General features: G+C 41.6%; 1 protein-coding gene and 1 long non-coding RNA gene across 20 annotated transcripts in view; one reads left to right on the forward strand and one right to left on the reverse strand.

Annotated features, from left to right (window-relative positions):
• CELF4 (CUGBP Elav-like family member 4) overlaps positions 1-16,762 on the reverse strand; it is a 700,139-nt gene that overhangs the window by 265,270 nt on the left and 418,107 nt on the right. The gene's annotated exons all lie outside the window — the stretch shown is intronic.
• LOC113953202 lies at positions 4,782-6,626 on the forward strand. 2 transcript variants are annotated; one of them, XR_003529773.1, is made up of 4 exons: positions 4,789-4,898; positions 5,006-5,091; positions 5,194-5,327; positions 6,120-6,626. It is a non-coding gene; the product is annotated as an uncharacterized LOC113953202 (long non-coding RNA). The 2 variants fall into 2 exon arrangements; XR_003529772.1 differs by lacking the exon at positions 5,006-5,091 and having other exon boundaries at positions 4,782-4,898.

Below are 16,762 nucleotides of genomic sequence, written 5' to 3' on the forward strand. Positions count from 1 at the left end.
GATTTGCTGCAGGAAAACAAGGGATGGAGGCTGGTGAGGAAGGGGGGGTCAGGTGAGGGAGATGGGAGATTCATAACTAAGTAGTAATAATGGCAACAGGGATGAGCTCTTTTTGAGGTCCAGAACACAGTTCATATTCTCTCTCTCTCTTTGAGATTTCGTTTAAGCCTGGCATATCTGAGTGTAGAGAATTAAAAAAAAAATAAAAGAAAAGAGAGAAAATCTGATATTCACTGATTGAAAAAGCAAACACAGGGACCAGCCTCAAAAGGGATCCAGCGATGCGATTTCAAAAATAAGGGCCTTGGAACAGCAAGTGCAATCTTCTACCCAGGGCTGCTAAACCCTTTCTGTCAAACCATTTACATTTATAAGGCCTTCAGTCATGTAGTGGTTTTATTTTTTTCCCTTTCTCCACTTCCCGCCTCCCACCCCACCTCCTCTCTCCCTCTCTTTTCTGCAGAGTGCTCATTTCAGACTCACTCCTTTGTTACACCTGTTTGGAAGTGGGTATTTTGCAGTTAACTTCAGCTGGCCTCTTCATATTTATGGCTTTCAAGAAAGGCAGAAGGTGGGGTGAGGGAGAGAGCCAAGACAGGCTTTCTGTAAAGAGATGTGGTAAATTTTGCATCTAGCATTTTTTGGCTGGAGGGTTTGCTGCAAAGAAAGGAATGTTGACATTGCAGCTGCTGCTGGAGAAACCTTTTTCTGCTATGGATTGAGAAGAACATCAAAATCTCTACTGTGTGAAAGCCAAACCCTTATTTTTGTATCTTGACAGCTGTATATATAGATCTGTTAGATTCTACACATTTTCTTACATTAATTACCTGGGAATAAGATTACATTTCTAAAATAACAAATTCTTTTGTAATGGGAAAGATCACAATTTTTTTCTTTGGCAGCAATGTCAAAATACAAGATTTTGACACTTTTTTGAGATTTTTCTCTGGATTACTTTTTTTTCCAGATGAAAGACACTGTTTTCAATTATCAGGCATTTCCCAACAAACTTAGTGACAAAAGAAGCCAACCCAAGCCAAGCAAAGTACAATTTAATGGAAAATTTCTGACCCTCTCACTGGACAAGGTCTGCTTTTGTTATCCAATCTTACTTTTCAGCCTTCCCTTGGAGTTGGCAGTTTAATTGATGTGAACCAGGTTGACCTGGTTTTTTTGCTCATCTGAGGGTACTTGGATCATATTCTGTGTCCCTTGAAGCCGTAGAAAAATAGCACCAGTGCTCTTGAAACTAACAGGATGCTCATCACCTTGGGTTTGTAAGACGAACACCAGATAAAGAGAATCAATAATCTATCTCAGAGCAGCAAAAACATCAGAGCAAGCCCTTCCACACAACCCTCAAAGGCTCACAGTGAGTCACCATCAGCAAATGCGGATCTTGTTTATGCCTCTCACGCTATATCAGGATAACACACTAGAAATAACAGTGCTATTTAGATCTTGCATAGCATTTGTACGATGGAAACGAGCTTCTCGGAGCTCTTGGCAAAGGTGGTTGAAGCCTCACTATTCCCATTTTGCAGACTGGGCAAAAGTGTGACCCTTGAGAAGGGTCTGGGAGTCAAGCTGAAGACTCCTAATGAGCAACTTAGTGCCCCATCACCCCTCGTCCCCATGTCACCAAGGGCATTGGTGAGGATACCAGCTTTGGATGCAGGCACTTAGAGTGGACAGACATTCCAAACACTCGCCTGGCCCATTTACACAAATACTCCATTCCCAGGAGCTAGCTTTGTCCATGTTGGGACAGAAAGGATGATTCCTAACACCAAAGGTCCAAAATATCTCTGGAAGGGGAGCAAGTGGTTGCTTCTGACTAAAATGGGCATTGAGGAGGAAGCTTGGCTCTGCCTCTCGCACTCAGCCGCCATCTCTACTTGTGACCTTCATCCATTTTACTAAACTAGTGATTTCAAATGTGGGTCCCTGAAATTAAATGTCTGAATCCTTATTCAGACAACAAAATAGTTGGACTTCATCTTGAAGTTGCTAAGCAACCATTGCTCATATCAGAGCCAATGGGATCTGCAAACATGCAGAGGTGCCATCTCCAAACACGGTGGTACAACCTCTGGCAATCAGGTCACCTGTCTCGTCCCTAAATACTGAGGAATTTTGCTGAATTTAGGCACCTGAGGATGAAGGTACTGACTTTAATTTCTTTGATGTTCCCTTTTATGAAATAATATTGCATTTTACTGAGCATGGGGATCTCACCTGCAGCGGGTCTGCAAAACAGCCAGACTGCTTGGGTGAAAGAAACTGCAGCAGAAAAGAGGCAAAACAGGGTGGCAAAGCAGGCAAAAGCAAGTGAAAGCACTGGCACTCAATAACGTGGCACTGGGGCACCGCGGGGCATAAGCAGCTTTCATTTTTTCTGTGACTGTGCCATATCATTAAACCCTCGTATTAATAAATGACATCTCACAGACAAAACCGTGCTAACTTCATATGCCAGTGCAGAGTCCTAGAAAAGGCATTTGGAAAATCATGTGTGGGGGCTGGGGAGGCAGGGGCTCACAGGCAGTTATGAAATTCAAAGGGATTCCAAAAAAAACATCTGGTGTAAGGAAGAAGAATTCTGGGGTCTGGCTAACAGGTTTATTTGCAGCTTGGAAGGCAGATTGACCAAAATGCAATATGTTAGGACAATTTGTGTCTGAGGAAGGGAGCATGGCCCCCAGCCTGCTCTTGTGGGATTATCAGGTCTAGGGCTGTGCAAACATGAATGCTTTGGTCTGTCACCAAAGTGCTTGGGACATATTGAAGTATAACAAATAGTGACCAGATATCGTCCCTTCCACTGAAACTTGATAATTCATATTCTTACCCTGTTACAATGGACCATGGGGCCATGTATTTTTGTCCACAATATCCAGCATTCTCCTAAACAATCTCTAGATGGTTAGGCAATTAAGACAGGACAGAGCTCATCACTCAATGTGTGGCGTGATAAGAACACCCTGTTCTGGAGGCTGACAGACTTCAGTAACACAAGGTGCTCTGTGTCAGTTGGCCTCAGTGATTGAGAGAAGTCCCAGGAGCATTTACTTTAACAGCCACCAGAAAGTCAAGGATCTGCATATCTTTCATCTAGTACAATCTTCTGAATACCATAAAATGAAATATTTCACCCGTCAGCTTTTATGTACAACCTGTTTGAAGCAGAACCTCTCTTTAGGAGAATATTCAACAGCAAATTTTTTCCATGGTTTCTCCTGTCCCCCACACTGCTTCCACAGATATCAATCAATTGGGTCTCACATAACCAGCTATGAGGTTAGGAGAGGGGAAATTCTTTGCAGTTCAGATCAAGAACATCATCTGAACCAGGAGCAATGGTGAGCTAAAGGGACTCATAATCTGCTGTACATCTGCTGGCTGAAGGTCAGTCCCATGTGGATGAGGAGGGTGATGTCTGGTATGAAGCAGCAACATGAGAAAGAGTAGACATTGTGGCCAGTACCGTGTAAGAAGACAAAGAAGTATGTCAAGAAATGAAATGGGACAAAGGACATTATTAGGGATACTATTACTGCTGTGCCTAAAGAAAATCACAGTACTTGAATTTGATGCATTCCAGATAGTCTGGCCATTTCAGTAGAATTCTTGTTTCCTTGCTCATCCAGGACCTTTTCCTAAATTCAGAAATTCCTTCCTTGTTATTACCATTTTCTGTCTTTGCCATGTTGACCTCAGCCTGAATTTAAGAAGTGCAGAAATCTCAGTGAATATACCACTATTTCAAAAGCAGCAGATATAAAGGAAAAACTGAGTTTAGTCACAGAATTTTGGGCAAATTCTTACTGTTTGCAGACTCCAAGTCAGGAGTGTTCAGTTGCTTTTCTGTGTGTAGCTCCAGCTCTCTGGCCTGACCCTACTCTTCCCCTCCCTTCTCTTCTAGAAAATAAATTTGGAGAGATTCTGACGAGCAGGGACAGGAGGAAGCTGTGACATGTAAAATGGCAGTCTCTGGCAGGCTGTGCTTGCACAAACAACCCCTCAGTGCTTATGAAGGGGAAAAAAGTGGGAAGGGAGGAAGCAGGAGCTATAAGCAGACTGGCTATTTTCAGGTTCTGTTCCAGGCAAAACTGGTACTAAATTATTTACCAGCCAATTGTGTGAAGGACTCAAATCCAGTGGCATCCACATGCAGCACTCATAACCTACTAACTGCATTAACGCAGCTGAGGATTAAGGGAGATTTGAATCAAAGTAATGGGAAAGAAATCATGTGCTGAAGTATTTAGATGCAGTCACTTTTCATGCCGCCTCAATGCCTAGGGACTCATCTTCCGCTTTCCCTGGCAAGAGGCAGCAGCCAGCTACTAACCATCGGTGCTGACAGCTTCCAGCTCAGCCAAGCTTCCATTTTGGAGACTGAATTTGCAGAGATGCAGCTGAGTCCAGGAGAAAAAAATCAAAAAAACCCCTCCGAACCAACAACAAAACCAAGAAAACAGACAAAGAGAAAGAAAACGAGAAAAAAATACAAACCACAAACAAAGCGCTTTGGGGACTATTTGAATTAGTAGCAGGGGGCTGGCAATGGGAAGGAGAAGTCTGTTAAGGGTCTCCCAACTTTTCCCAGATGATTCTGCTAACCAGCTGACATCTTTTACTGGATTACTGCCTGATGGGATGGGGAAACGAATCTGAATAGCAATAAAGCAGAGAGCTGGAGCAGCTAATCTGTGACACCACAGCCAACTGCTGTGGTTGTGGAGGCAGACACTCTTCTCCTTGTCTGAGAAAGGAGGGAGAGGAGGAGAAAGAGGGAGAGGATCTTATGGTTTGGGGAACAAAAAGGGGAATTGGTGACTGTAAGATGCCCTCCTACTAAAGTGCTGCTGCAATAAAGCAGGGCTATAAAGGTGCACATTTAGTAACTTATCTCCAGTACTGATAGGCTATACCAGTGCTGCATGGTGAAGGGGAGAACAGAGCATGGGATCTCCCTTATCTTTGCTTTCTGCTCCAGAGCTCACTCATGTTGAGGAAGAGCTAGATGAGTGAGGAAATGAGAAGTAGAGGGTGGAGCAAGTGCAGCACACAGAATTCACAGGGGTAAGGGATAAGGATTTAGAACGATGCTGACTTATAAGGATTTAGATTGATGCTGAGTTACCTGGTACCCCAGCATATTTTTTTTTTTTTTTTTTGGACAAGGAGATGCCCAGGCTTTGCAATCAGGTGACATCTTAATGCGGACTCAATGCAGAGGATCCTCAAATTGGTGCCAGAGAAGCCTGGCTTTCAGACTGAGCTTCATCCCATGGATCACCACTCAGATACTGCATGAGGTTATGTTTGATGACAGTGGTGACAGGGAGGAGGGTTATCTCTGCACAGCCTGTAAACCAAGGACACAGTCTGCCCCTGCATAGTTAAACCCTGGAAGTTGTCATGCACTCAGCTTACATGTGAGCCTTTTGTTACAGGGAGAGGGAAACTTTGGCAAAGACATTGAGGTGACACTGCTTGTGGGAAAGTTACACCTGAATCTTTTTAAGCTCTTTTTGGACAGCACAAAAGAGACAGGGCAGGACAAGGGAGTGCTGGTGAATGGCTTATCTGAAGGACACCAGTCCTGAGGATGCAGACCTGCACTCTGGGGCAGCCAGGTGCTGAGGGATGGGAGCGGATAGCTCTCACTCAGCCATCTCTATTTGATCCTTTGTAAATCTGAGCCTGAAATCTTTATTCACTCTCAACACCCTATGTAATGTGAAATTTTTATGTCAATCAATGTCACACTTTCAAAGGGTAGTGTTTACTCTTGCTAGCAAAATTGGCAGGATCAGACCTTAATGATGGGAGAGGAAGGAGTCAAGAAATGCACACTGGAGTTGAAAGCTAAAAACATAACAACTGACCTGGACGTCCCACAAATCCAATAGTAAATGAAAGCCAGTGGGACTTTTTATTAATTTAATCTTACAAATGTTTTTTTTTTCCTTTCTCTTGTGACAGCTCTACAAGACAGATCTATGCATATCTCCTGTACTTTACATAGTTCAGGAAACTGAGACATGACTTGCTTTAGAGAGTTTGCATTCAGACTCACATCTTAACATCAGCCTTTCTTTGCACAGGAAGGTGCCAGCTGAACTGATGAAAGTCTCAAGAGCTGGCCAATGTCAGCTGCAAACAGAGCTGCCTGCAGAATGAGACACATATGCTGTAATAATAGGGTGTAGGGAGACCTGTGAGAGCTGTATACATACACCTCTACTTCACTGTGTGCAGCTCGAGCTATAAAGACAGATCTTCAAAACCACCTGACTCCCCTCAGCAAATCCTGTCTGAAAACTACAGTCCATTCCTGTCTGTGTGAATGATTAATGCTATGGACTCGCACATACAGACAAGGGCTCATCAATTTCTTTAAATGGTGATGGTTCTCGAATGTTTCACCTAATTTCAATGAATTTGCAAACCCCATTTCATTTTACTTGAGCCTGTCCCCCAGGGGCTTACATTGTACAGTTTCTCTGAAAATGTGTATTGCTTTAGATCTGTGCTTTGTAACTGGCTAACCACCTACTTAGCAGTGCTTGTCATTTGTTTTGTTTTTTTTTTTTAATATTCTCAAATCTTATCAAAACATGAGTCCTAAATAAAATTCCTTCTGCTAACTACCAGTCCTGAAGTCATTACTAGAAAGGGAAGCTGGTGGAGGATAGCAAAGCTGAGCTCAATGCTCCTATTTGGAGTGGACAGCTTCATACTTGGTAATAAAAAAAGTCACTGAATGTTTAAACTGTGTTTTCTTACATCTCTCAGCCTGCAGCCTGATCAGACTCTCTTCTAGAGTGAAACAGCTAATTCAAAACCAAACGGACTTTGGTTAATAATAATAATAACAATGAAAAAATAAATAGCATTCAAAAGGAAGGATTTAAATTAATGCAGGAGTTATTATATTCCTTTAAACCAACACCTTCTGAAAGCAGGTTTTAAACAAAAAACCCAAAACATTAAAGCAGAACACACTTATTGTACATTTTAATTTTAATCATCCTATCAAGCTGATTACATAAAAAAAGAGAGTGGTGATTTATCTACCTGAGGGAAGAAGGTGGCAGGAAAATTTCAAATGCATTCAAGGATTTTGGTGCCAAACCAAAAATCAGGTAGAAATGGAGGTACAGCTCTAAGATAGTCCTTTCTTTGGAATACCTTTTTCACATCATATCTGTAGCCCATTATTGGGAACAGACCCCAAATTTGGAAATGAAACAGGGTTTAACTCACAGTGGAAACAACCTACCTGCCTCCTCTCACTATTTGAGGTGCTGGAGTGTGTCCAGAGAAGGGGCAGCAGTGCTGGGGCAGGGTCTGGACCACAAGTTTTATAAGCAGCAGCTGAGGGAGCTGGGGTGTTTAACCTGGAGAAAAGGAGGCTGAGGGAGGATCTTATTCTTCTCTACAACTGCCTGAAAGGAGGGTGTACTCAGGTGGGGGTCAGGCTCTGCTCCCAAGCAACCAGTGACAGGATGAGAAGATGTGGCCTCAAGCTGCACCAGGAGAGGTTCTGGTTTGACATCAGGAAGAATTTTTTCACCGACAGGGTGGTCAAGCATTCTTGACCAAGGAAGTCCAGGGAAATTGTGGAGTTGCCACCCCTGGACATATTTAAAAGATGTGCAGATGTGGTGCTTAGGACATGGTTTACTGGTTGAATTGACACTGTTGGGTTAAGAGTTGGATTCAATGATTTTAAAGTTTTTTTCCAACCTTTAAACAATTCTATGATTCTATGAATCTATCCTAGCACAATACCATCCTAACAGAGACTGACCCTGTCAAGAAATACTGGATATAAACCCAGCAAAAAAAGTTCAGATCTGAGTTCTCATTTCAATGTTTTTGTTATTTTTGGTCCAAGTCTAACCATCTTAAATACTGGTACAGCTTGGAACAAGATCCAGGAAAAGTCTTTACTCTCCATATTGTTAAATCTTCATCTGCTGTCAGATATCACTCTTTAATTTTGTTTTTACCCCTTGCACTTGAGAGTTACAGTTTGAGTAACAAAAGCTGTACAAAACACAGATGAATCATACAGGCAGGTTAGGGTGAACAGCTCTTGTAATAGTCACAAAAGCCTGAAAAACGAGATGAATTATGTGCATGCCAGTTGCTGGGAGAAGATTCATTAGACTGCTGGGCCTTGAGCTTGGTTAAAATCACACCCCTCTAAATCACCCTGGAGAGGTTTTCTGGTGCTGGAGATAACTCACTAGGGAGTGACTGAGAGCACTGGGGTCTTGGCAGGCTCTGACATGGTCGGCAATATGACCTTGGAAAAGTCTTTTTCACCTCTGTGCCTCTGTTTCCCCTCTCTTCTTCTCTTTGTTGCCTGGCAAAATATGAAGATCAAGAACTACTGCATCTTATTAGGTGTAAATGCACTACTTGGGCTCCTCAATCCACTTGCAGAGGGCACCTGGAATAGTTTCAAGAAAGAAAATAGCAAAGCTGAGCCCACAGATGCACAAAATCTCTAGGAGAGAAACTAGAGTACCAAGGTATGATCCCTATTGCAAAAATCTTTCAGAATGACAATGTAGTGGGGGAATTGCACCAGTCTTGCGAACTCCAGGGTTTACTAAATCAAGCCAGAACAAACCGGAGAGAGGTATGAAAAGCTGAGCTGAGCCCTTGCCTGTGATACAAAAATCGAGGCTGGCCCAGTAGCTGCAGAAATTTTACACAATTTTCTAGAAGTAGCAAGTACACAAGCCAGAGGCTGTATGTAACCAGAAAGCAAGATCCAAGGAGCTTATTAAACATTAAATATAAACAAATACAAAAAATGAAATTAAAAAGAGAAAACATCTGAGATCAATACTCTCTCAAATACCTGTCTTATCAAGCCTGGCAAGTTGATTGCAGTCCAACCAAAATGACCTGCTGTGAATGATTCCCAATCCTTTTCTCCTTCATTTTTATTTTTTCATTCCTGAACTTGGATAATCTTTTATTGATATCATACACGCTTGTAAGAACAATGCTGCAGAGATAGTGGGCTTGCATCATTTCACAGGCAATGTCATGCTCAGGACTTTTGCATCCTGCCTACCAAAAGTACAGAGTGACACAGGCAGGATTTTCAAAGGACTCTAACCCCAAATCAAATAGGTTTAAGCAGGAGTTGGAAAGCCCAAGAAGGCAATTAAATTCATTGTGCAAAGGCTGTTTGGAAAAGAGTTGGAAAGGTGTTTTTGTGGTCAGTAATGTTAATTTACATTGGAGGATGATCCAGCTCTTCATTTATCACTTCCATTTTAACAAAGGTGAAGCTGAACCTCAGAGTAACTAAATGCAGTAGGAAAAACCCCCACCAAAACCCTTATGGCCACCTTGTTGTCACTGAAAGGAATTAGTGAGAATAATTAACCAGTGAGGGTAATTAACCATTGAGACCAGGGATGTGGTAACCTCTATCTTGCTTTGAGACATTTCAAGGCAATTAGATACCTCTGGCTGAGCCAGACACTGTGGGACAGATGCAAGAGTCACTAGCTGAAGTTCAGCGCTGTGCGTGAGGCCAGACACAAGTGTCAAAGGCTACTCCTGCTTTCAAACCTCCATGGAAGAAGTGCAAAAACTGGAAGTGTTGTCATTACTTGCATCAGACCTTTGCTTTATATTCCCAGTACAAGAGACTAGAGCTTATCCATACAATTGCAGTTCCATCTCTTTTCTGACCAAGGAGTTGCAGCTTCTACATAGATCTGGATTTTCTGAGTTTTCCATCCAAAGTTTCTCCCTTAAAACCGAAAGCAGAGCAAATAGCTCCTCTCTGCCTCACATTTGACTCTTCACCTCAAAGGAATTTGGAAAGGAACGTCAAAGAAGCCTATTTAAATGGCGTTATTTTGACACAGTAACCAATTAGATCAAAATTAAATGATTGCATGAATACATTGCATGTATCCAACAACTCATGGGCCATTACACCCCCTAATTGTACGAGTTTGACATGCTGGATGTTATGAGGCAACATCATTGAAAACTCATGGAGCTGAACAAGGTAGAACCTGAGGTCTGAAATACTTCAGACCTAGAGTATATTCTGATTTGATTCAAAATCATGCATACCAGTCATGTTCAGTGAAAGCCTTGTTCATCTCTTGGTCACATGGATGACAGGATACTTAGGCAGAGATGGCTTTTATGTCCTTGGAGCAGCAGTCTACAGTCATTAGTGCTGTTAATGTCTTCCACATCTGCTGTTTGTAAGAGGTCGGAACAAATCTCTCCACTCGCTCTTGCCCTGTCCCATCTTTGGACTCTATGTCCCAAATCACAGAATCACAGAATGGGTCAGGTTGGAAGAGACCACAGAGGGCCATCTGGTACAACCTCTCTTTTCTAGTAGGGTCATCCCAGAGCACATGGCACAGGATCGTATCCAGACAATTCTTGGATATTTCCCATGAGGGAGACTCCATAACCTTTCTGGGCAATCTGTTCCAGTGATCAGCCACCTGAACAGTAAAGAAGTTCCTCCTCATATTCTCATCCTCATCAAATTCACCATCATTCAAAATTGGTCCTTTATGCACTCTCTTTTTCCCCTCCAACTATCACTCCTTCTTTGCCTTTAACTTCACTCGTTGAGCACTGCAGTACTTGCCAAATGGAATGTGTGGGTTCCCACACATTGTTTCCCGTCCTTAAGAGGAGCATCTTGGGCCTGCAGGTCTAAAATCTCACTCATAGTTTGCTCAAAGCATACTGAGATGGGACAAAGTCCCATAGTTGTCCCATAGTTTTCCTTCCTCAGAGGGCTGCTGGACTCAGGGTATCAAATTTCTCTTTCCAACCCTTTCTTATCTTTTCAAATCCTTTTATCCTCTTTCACTTAAGATGAAAAAAAGGAAGTGAGAAAGTCCACAAAAGTATCGCAGAAGCTGGGACAGCTCCCAGTGAAAGGAGCTCTAAGAAGAACCTAATAAAGATGATGAGGTTATTCTAGGAATAACCCCTACCCGAAATAAGGGCTGAATATGACCACAGAGAGATGAGCTCCAAAAAAGATGCCATGTAATTTCTGTAGCATCAGTGAATGTTTTTTGTAAGAAAGGCAGATGCAGAGAGCTTTGGCTCACACCTGACTCTATAAATATAAATATCTCTGCCACTGAACAGAGTTAAGATGGTATTACCAGTTTACACTATCGTCATTGCCCAGTGGATTGGATAAGCTACCCAGGAGCAAGTCAACTTCAAATGAGTGTGACAGGGTCCAGGAACACCACTCAGCTCTCAAATGCACGCAGAAAGGGTAGGACACAGGTACCAGTCTTTGAATCACTGCAGACCCAGATTGTATCATCCTGCAGTCGTCATCCTTCCAAATATAGAAGGGGATTCACTGACAAGCTCAACTTCTTATCTTTGCTGCTGACCTTTACTGAGTTACACAATTGGTTTCCTGAACTGAAGAGGACTCACATTCACAGTTTACTATGCACTGGCTGTCTACACTTTTATGGTTTGCACTTTTACTTTATTATCTTTAATTTTCTTCTTCCAACTCTTGAGTGGGTATTAGAAAGTCAATACAAAACCTATTCCAGCCTTTTATTCTAAAATAACAGTACTAAGCTTGTTTATTTACACGGAGACAAGATGATATTTGTGACAGCCTTGTCAATAGTTCAATGGCACGACGCTAACTTTTTTTCTTTAAACTCAAATGCACTTTATTTATGTGTGTTTGTCTATCTCTCCAGATTAACTCTTGTTTTCCACAATCAATATCAATATTCTCCAAAGATTAGAAAAACTTCTCGGACAACAGCTGATGAGCAAGGCATTTGGCCTTTGAATGCCTCACCCTAGGGTAGAGATGTACTGATTCCTGTGAATGAAGGGTCAGCTACCTTTAATTTACAGTTTTCAGGTTGCTTAGTTGAACAGGACCCTTTTGTACCTCTTACCACCTAACAGAGACCCTTGTCAATTCTGACAGCATTATTTTTCAGTCCTACATCTTAGGCCAAGACCTATGCCTTTCTGTGCCTCAGTTTCCCGCTTGTAAAACAAAGAATGGATACAAAGCAATGCATTGGTTGTTTATAGATATTAGTTGATACAGAAATCTGTATTTTCAAATTTTAAGTCTCAGAATGAATGGTGTGATTTTCAGAGGACCTGAACACAGACATTTAACAGAATCACAGAATAAACCAAGTTGGAAGGGACCTACAAGGTTCATTGAGTTCAACTCTTAGCCCTGCACATGACCATCCCCATGAATCACACCATATGCCTGAGAATACAACCCAAATGCTTCTTGAACTCTGTCAGGCTTGGTGCTGTGACCACTTCCCTGTGGAGCCTGTTCCAGTGCCCAACCAGCTTCTGGGTGAAGAACCTCTTTCTAATATCCAACCTGAACCTCTCCTGACATTGGAAGCTGGGACCTGCAAGCCCACTCAGCCTAGGGATGTTTCTAATAACACTCTAGGAAGGAAAAGTGGGTAGGCCAGCTTGAACAGAGGGGAATTCGTTCAGATCAAAAGGATAGACTCAGATCAAAAGCCAGAAGTGAGGTTGCTCATGTGAACTAAACCCTCAAGCCTGAGGAATGGTTATTTGAATTGAGAATGCCCTGTCAATACTCCTCTTCTCGGCTGATATAAAGAAAGTCCCCAGCACATTTTGTCTCAGAGTCCCAGGCAGCTGTGATGAATACTGGGATGCTTTCTTGTGCTCTCTTTATCCTTTCATAGATGCAGGTTATCTATGCCTTCCAAATCCAAAACAGATAGGCTCTTGGTTTTTGATTCAGACCTGACTACTCTTTGAGTCACCAGCTATGGCTCTGCATTTTACTTGACCACCTTTAAAAGGAAATTAGGATGTTGCCTAAATTCAGTCCATTTTCCTTCCACATGGAGTTTGGGGAACAAATGAGCCCCATAACTCTAGATAACACTTGTTCTAAGTCATCTAACATTGAAGAAATCCAATCCTGATGCCCAACTGGAACATAAACTATACCTCCTTAATCTTACTTGTTCCTACAAACTTTTTCATGTTCTACCTTACACTCACAAGGTTTTCTGTCCAGTCTGTTACTCCAAGGCATCATTTTGCCTTAAGTTTGTCAGAGACCAGGGACTTGCTCTCAGAAATTACTGAGTTTCCAGTCTTGCAGGAAATGTTTCTCATTGTTGCTATGACCTACTCCAGAAGCAGCTGCCTTTTGGTACCAGCTTCAAACAGGATTCTGCCAGCTTCTATGAGGACACTATGGACAGAAGTCATGCAACAAGGGCAGAGGTGGGTTGCACATTATTTTTGAACTCTAATTAGCTGTAAAGTGGTGTCTGGGAATACACACTAAACTGTGGAACTCAGATGTGGCTGGCTGATTATTTCCCATCTTCTCTTGACCCTAAAAGTCAATAAGCTCCCATACTGTCCCTCTTTGAGATTCCCCTTCTTCTCTATAACAGTGTGATTAAAATACCTTAGTTTAGGTCCAGCCTATTTGGATGGTGCCATGTGCCTCTTCCCCATGGATTTCTTCACCCTGGCTGCCGTCCAATCAAGGCTTTAGCAATCTGATCAGCTGCATGATTTAATGAACCCTGCTTTCATGGGGAAGGGCACATTCCTTTATGAAAACCGGTGAGATATCACATTTCACAGGATGACCTCTACTTTCATAAGATGATGGGAGAAAATTGGTTTTGGAAATCGAGGAAGATTGCATCTTGTGAAACAGAAACCAGAGAGTGACACAGAGACCACCTTTCCATTCCAGTCCATTTAATTTTCAGGTTTTGGTTTTGGTGGGGAGCTAAATATAGTTTGGGCCACTAGCCCAGAAGCACAAATAATTAACAATGAAAGAAACTCCTCTCCAACTCTACTACTTTATTCTGTGAAACTCTCACAGCAAATGTACTTTGCTCAAAGCTGAGTAAAGAAAAACAGCTTGTTCTCCATGCTGGTGCAGCAATCTTTGGTGGGAGAAATGTACTTCTATTAACAATATCCTGCAATGTTCTGTTGTTCTGTTGCTATTGCTCTTCCCAAAAGGCAGATTTGAAGAAGTGGCAGAATGCAATGGTCCAGACATTAAGACTTGAACACAGAGGTGTTGTCTGGGGTCCAAAGTTTGGCACCTATGTAATTTCCAGGGTCCTATCCTGAATTCTTGAGGAAAATAGCAAAAAATAGATAATGATTATAACAAGTAGAGATTAACTTTGAGAGTTGTTTAGAGAACTTAAGAAAGATTCTCTTTCATGAGGTCATAAGCTTGATGCTCTAGGCTAAATAGAGTCTGACAGGCATGTTTGTTCAGGATACATTTATTACTGAGCTATCCAGGGACATCCACAATTACTGTCAGGAGTCGTCTGATGATTAAAGAGCAGAATGAGCAAAACGGAAGATTAAAGGCACAGAACAAGGAGCAGTGATGTCTGTCTTCACTGAGAGTACCCAGCTGACAGAAAATTTTGAACCATTCAGGAATCTCTGTGTGTATGCTGAAACTTGCTGTACGTTTCTTAGACAGTGACTGCCCTGCTTCTGTAACCTTTTAGACATATAAAAAACCATCAAAGGGCACAGAATCTGTGATCTGCACCCTTAACTCTTCAGAGAGCCTGTTATGCAGAATTTGGACACTAAAGGGTGTGTTTGTGCTTTTCTGTAGCCCTTCTGTGATGCCTTCTGTAATCCCTATTACCTACAAAATGCCTTTCACACTCTTTCCACCTTCAGTATTCCTGGGAGAAAACTGGAAGTGACAGAAGTACCATTACTTTCTACTACCTGGTGTCTTTCTCCAGTATTGTCTGGCTTCCAGTTTATTCTGTGTGAAGTTTTACTCTTTTACTGTGATAACTGGGTGGACACTTTGCAGGTGTACTCTGGTCATACTCTCCTTACAGTGGAAGAGCAGTGACTGACCACAGGGGTAAATGGAAAGGGAAGAACCTGCCAGATCTTCCTTGTATGTGTTCATTCGCTCTTCCTATGAAGTTAGACCTACTGGGACTTGCCTCTCCTAGGGAGCTCCCTGGACAACTTGCAATGATAAAAACTCATTGTCCTTTAAGATGTGATTTGCTCGAAAGGTGTACAAGGGCCTGAAAGTATGCCAATCCCTCTATAACCGCTAGGATTCCTTTTGAAGAGCCAAAAAAAGAGGAAAAAATAGAAGAAATTATGTTCAGTCTGGAAACTCTGCGGGAAGAAGGGGTGTCCCAAAAGTTTTACCCCTGGAAATGATGAGATGACAATGGAAAAGAGACATTTTCTAGTATAGCCTGCAGCCAGGACAGTTCAGCACATCTTCATCTATTCCTTCTCTACTTTAATTGAAAGATCCATGGAAATACATCCTAGAAAAAGTGTGGGGTTACCCATTATGGACATAGTGTTTGAAGGGCCAGATTATATATTCGTCTGCTAATATCTACTTATCAATTTTTCATTCCTCAGGGAATTCCCTTTGTCCTTACCTAGAATAAACCAGGAGAGCACCCAGCCTGCAAATGGGTTTGAAACAAACAGAAGAATAAAGAAAAAAATCCTTCTCCCCAGAGTCTCTTCACCTGCAAACACTTTTCTTTCTCTGTGTGCATGGCTACATGTACTACAACTTTATAACTGCACTGGGTTCCCCTGGGGAGCTTCAAACTCTCTTAATGCTTATGACCGCCAGTCAATTTCCATCCAGAAATATCTTCCATAGAAAAGACACGAAATAGGCAAGGAGAAAACAAATATTCATTACTCCAGGAGTTAAAGTAACATCCATTTGGATTGCACATCTGTAAAAGGCCAATAAATTGAAGGCAATGCACATAATTACATTACAGGGCAATCTGAAAAAATGATGCATTCCTCCAGAGCAATTTTCTATTGTTGGGGTTTAGAAAAATTCTCCCTTCCTGCTGCTGCCAAAACAAAAAAAAAAAAGAGAGGGAGAAAAAAAAAGATGCTTCTTTTTTTGGATGTTGATGATTAAATAAAAGAACACTGAATGGCAATAGTCATTAGACCAGCAGGAGGAATAAATAAGGAACATCATTGGTAGTTGTAAATAATGGATGCCGTTTTGAGCACAAAGCAACACATCTGGTAATTATTCTCAATTCCACTCCAATTGCTTTGATTTGGCGGTGCAAGGTGCCACAATGAATTCTGCCTTTATTTATTTATTTATTTATTTGCAAATCAGTATTTAATTGTGAATTGTCTCGGAAGAATCAATGGGATTTATTGCTTCTGCCTTACGAGGTGTGAAATGTTTGCCATTACTGAACAATGGATTATTTTTTAATAATCTCTGCCTAATGTCCTTTTTGTTTGTAATAGGGTTGTTTTGGCATGGGTGGAAGTTGATTTTAATCCTCCCCTTCCTCACATACTTACAATTTTTGCCTTGATGCTAAGATGTTTTTAGGATTCCTTATTTGATATTTTACTAACATTATTTTCTTTATTAAAACAGAATTTAAACAAGACTTCTCTGACAAAGCCTCTTTATGTGACATTCTACAAATTACTCGTAGGAAGATGTTTTGGAGGGAAACAGTTGGACCAAAGTGACACACATATCTTATTAATCAAAAAATGTGATTTTAGGTGTCTTTTCTTAGCCCTGATTTTTTTTCCACCATGATTTGTGTTTATCTTTAGAAAGAATCTTTTCTATCCATTCTCTCTCCTGAAATTCGAGACAAAATCC

This window comes from Corapipo altera, unplaced genomic scaffold, assembly GCF_003945725.1.
Source record: "Corapipo altera isolate COAL_440 unplaced genomic scaffold, ASM394572v1 61553, whole genome shotgun sequence".
Classification (NCBI taxonomy): domain Eukaryota; kingdom Metazoa; phylum Chordata; class Aves; order Passeriformes; family Pipridae; genus Corapipo; species Corapipo altera.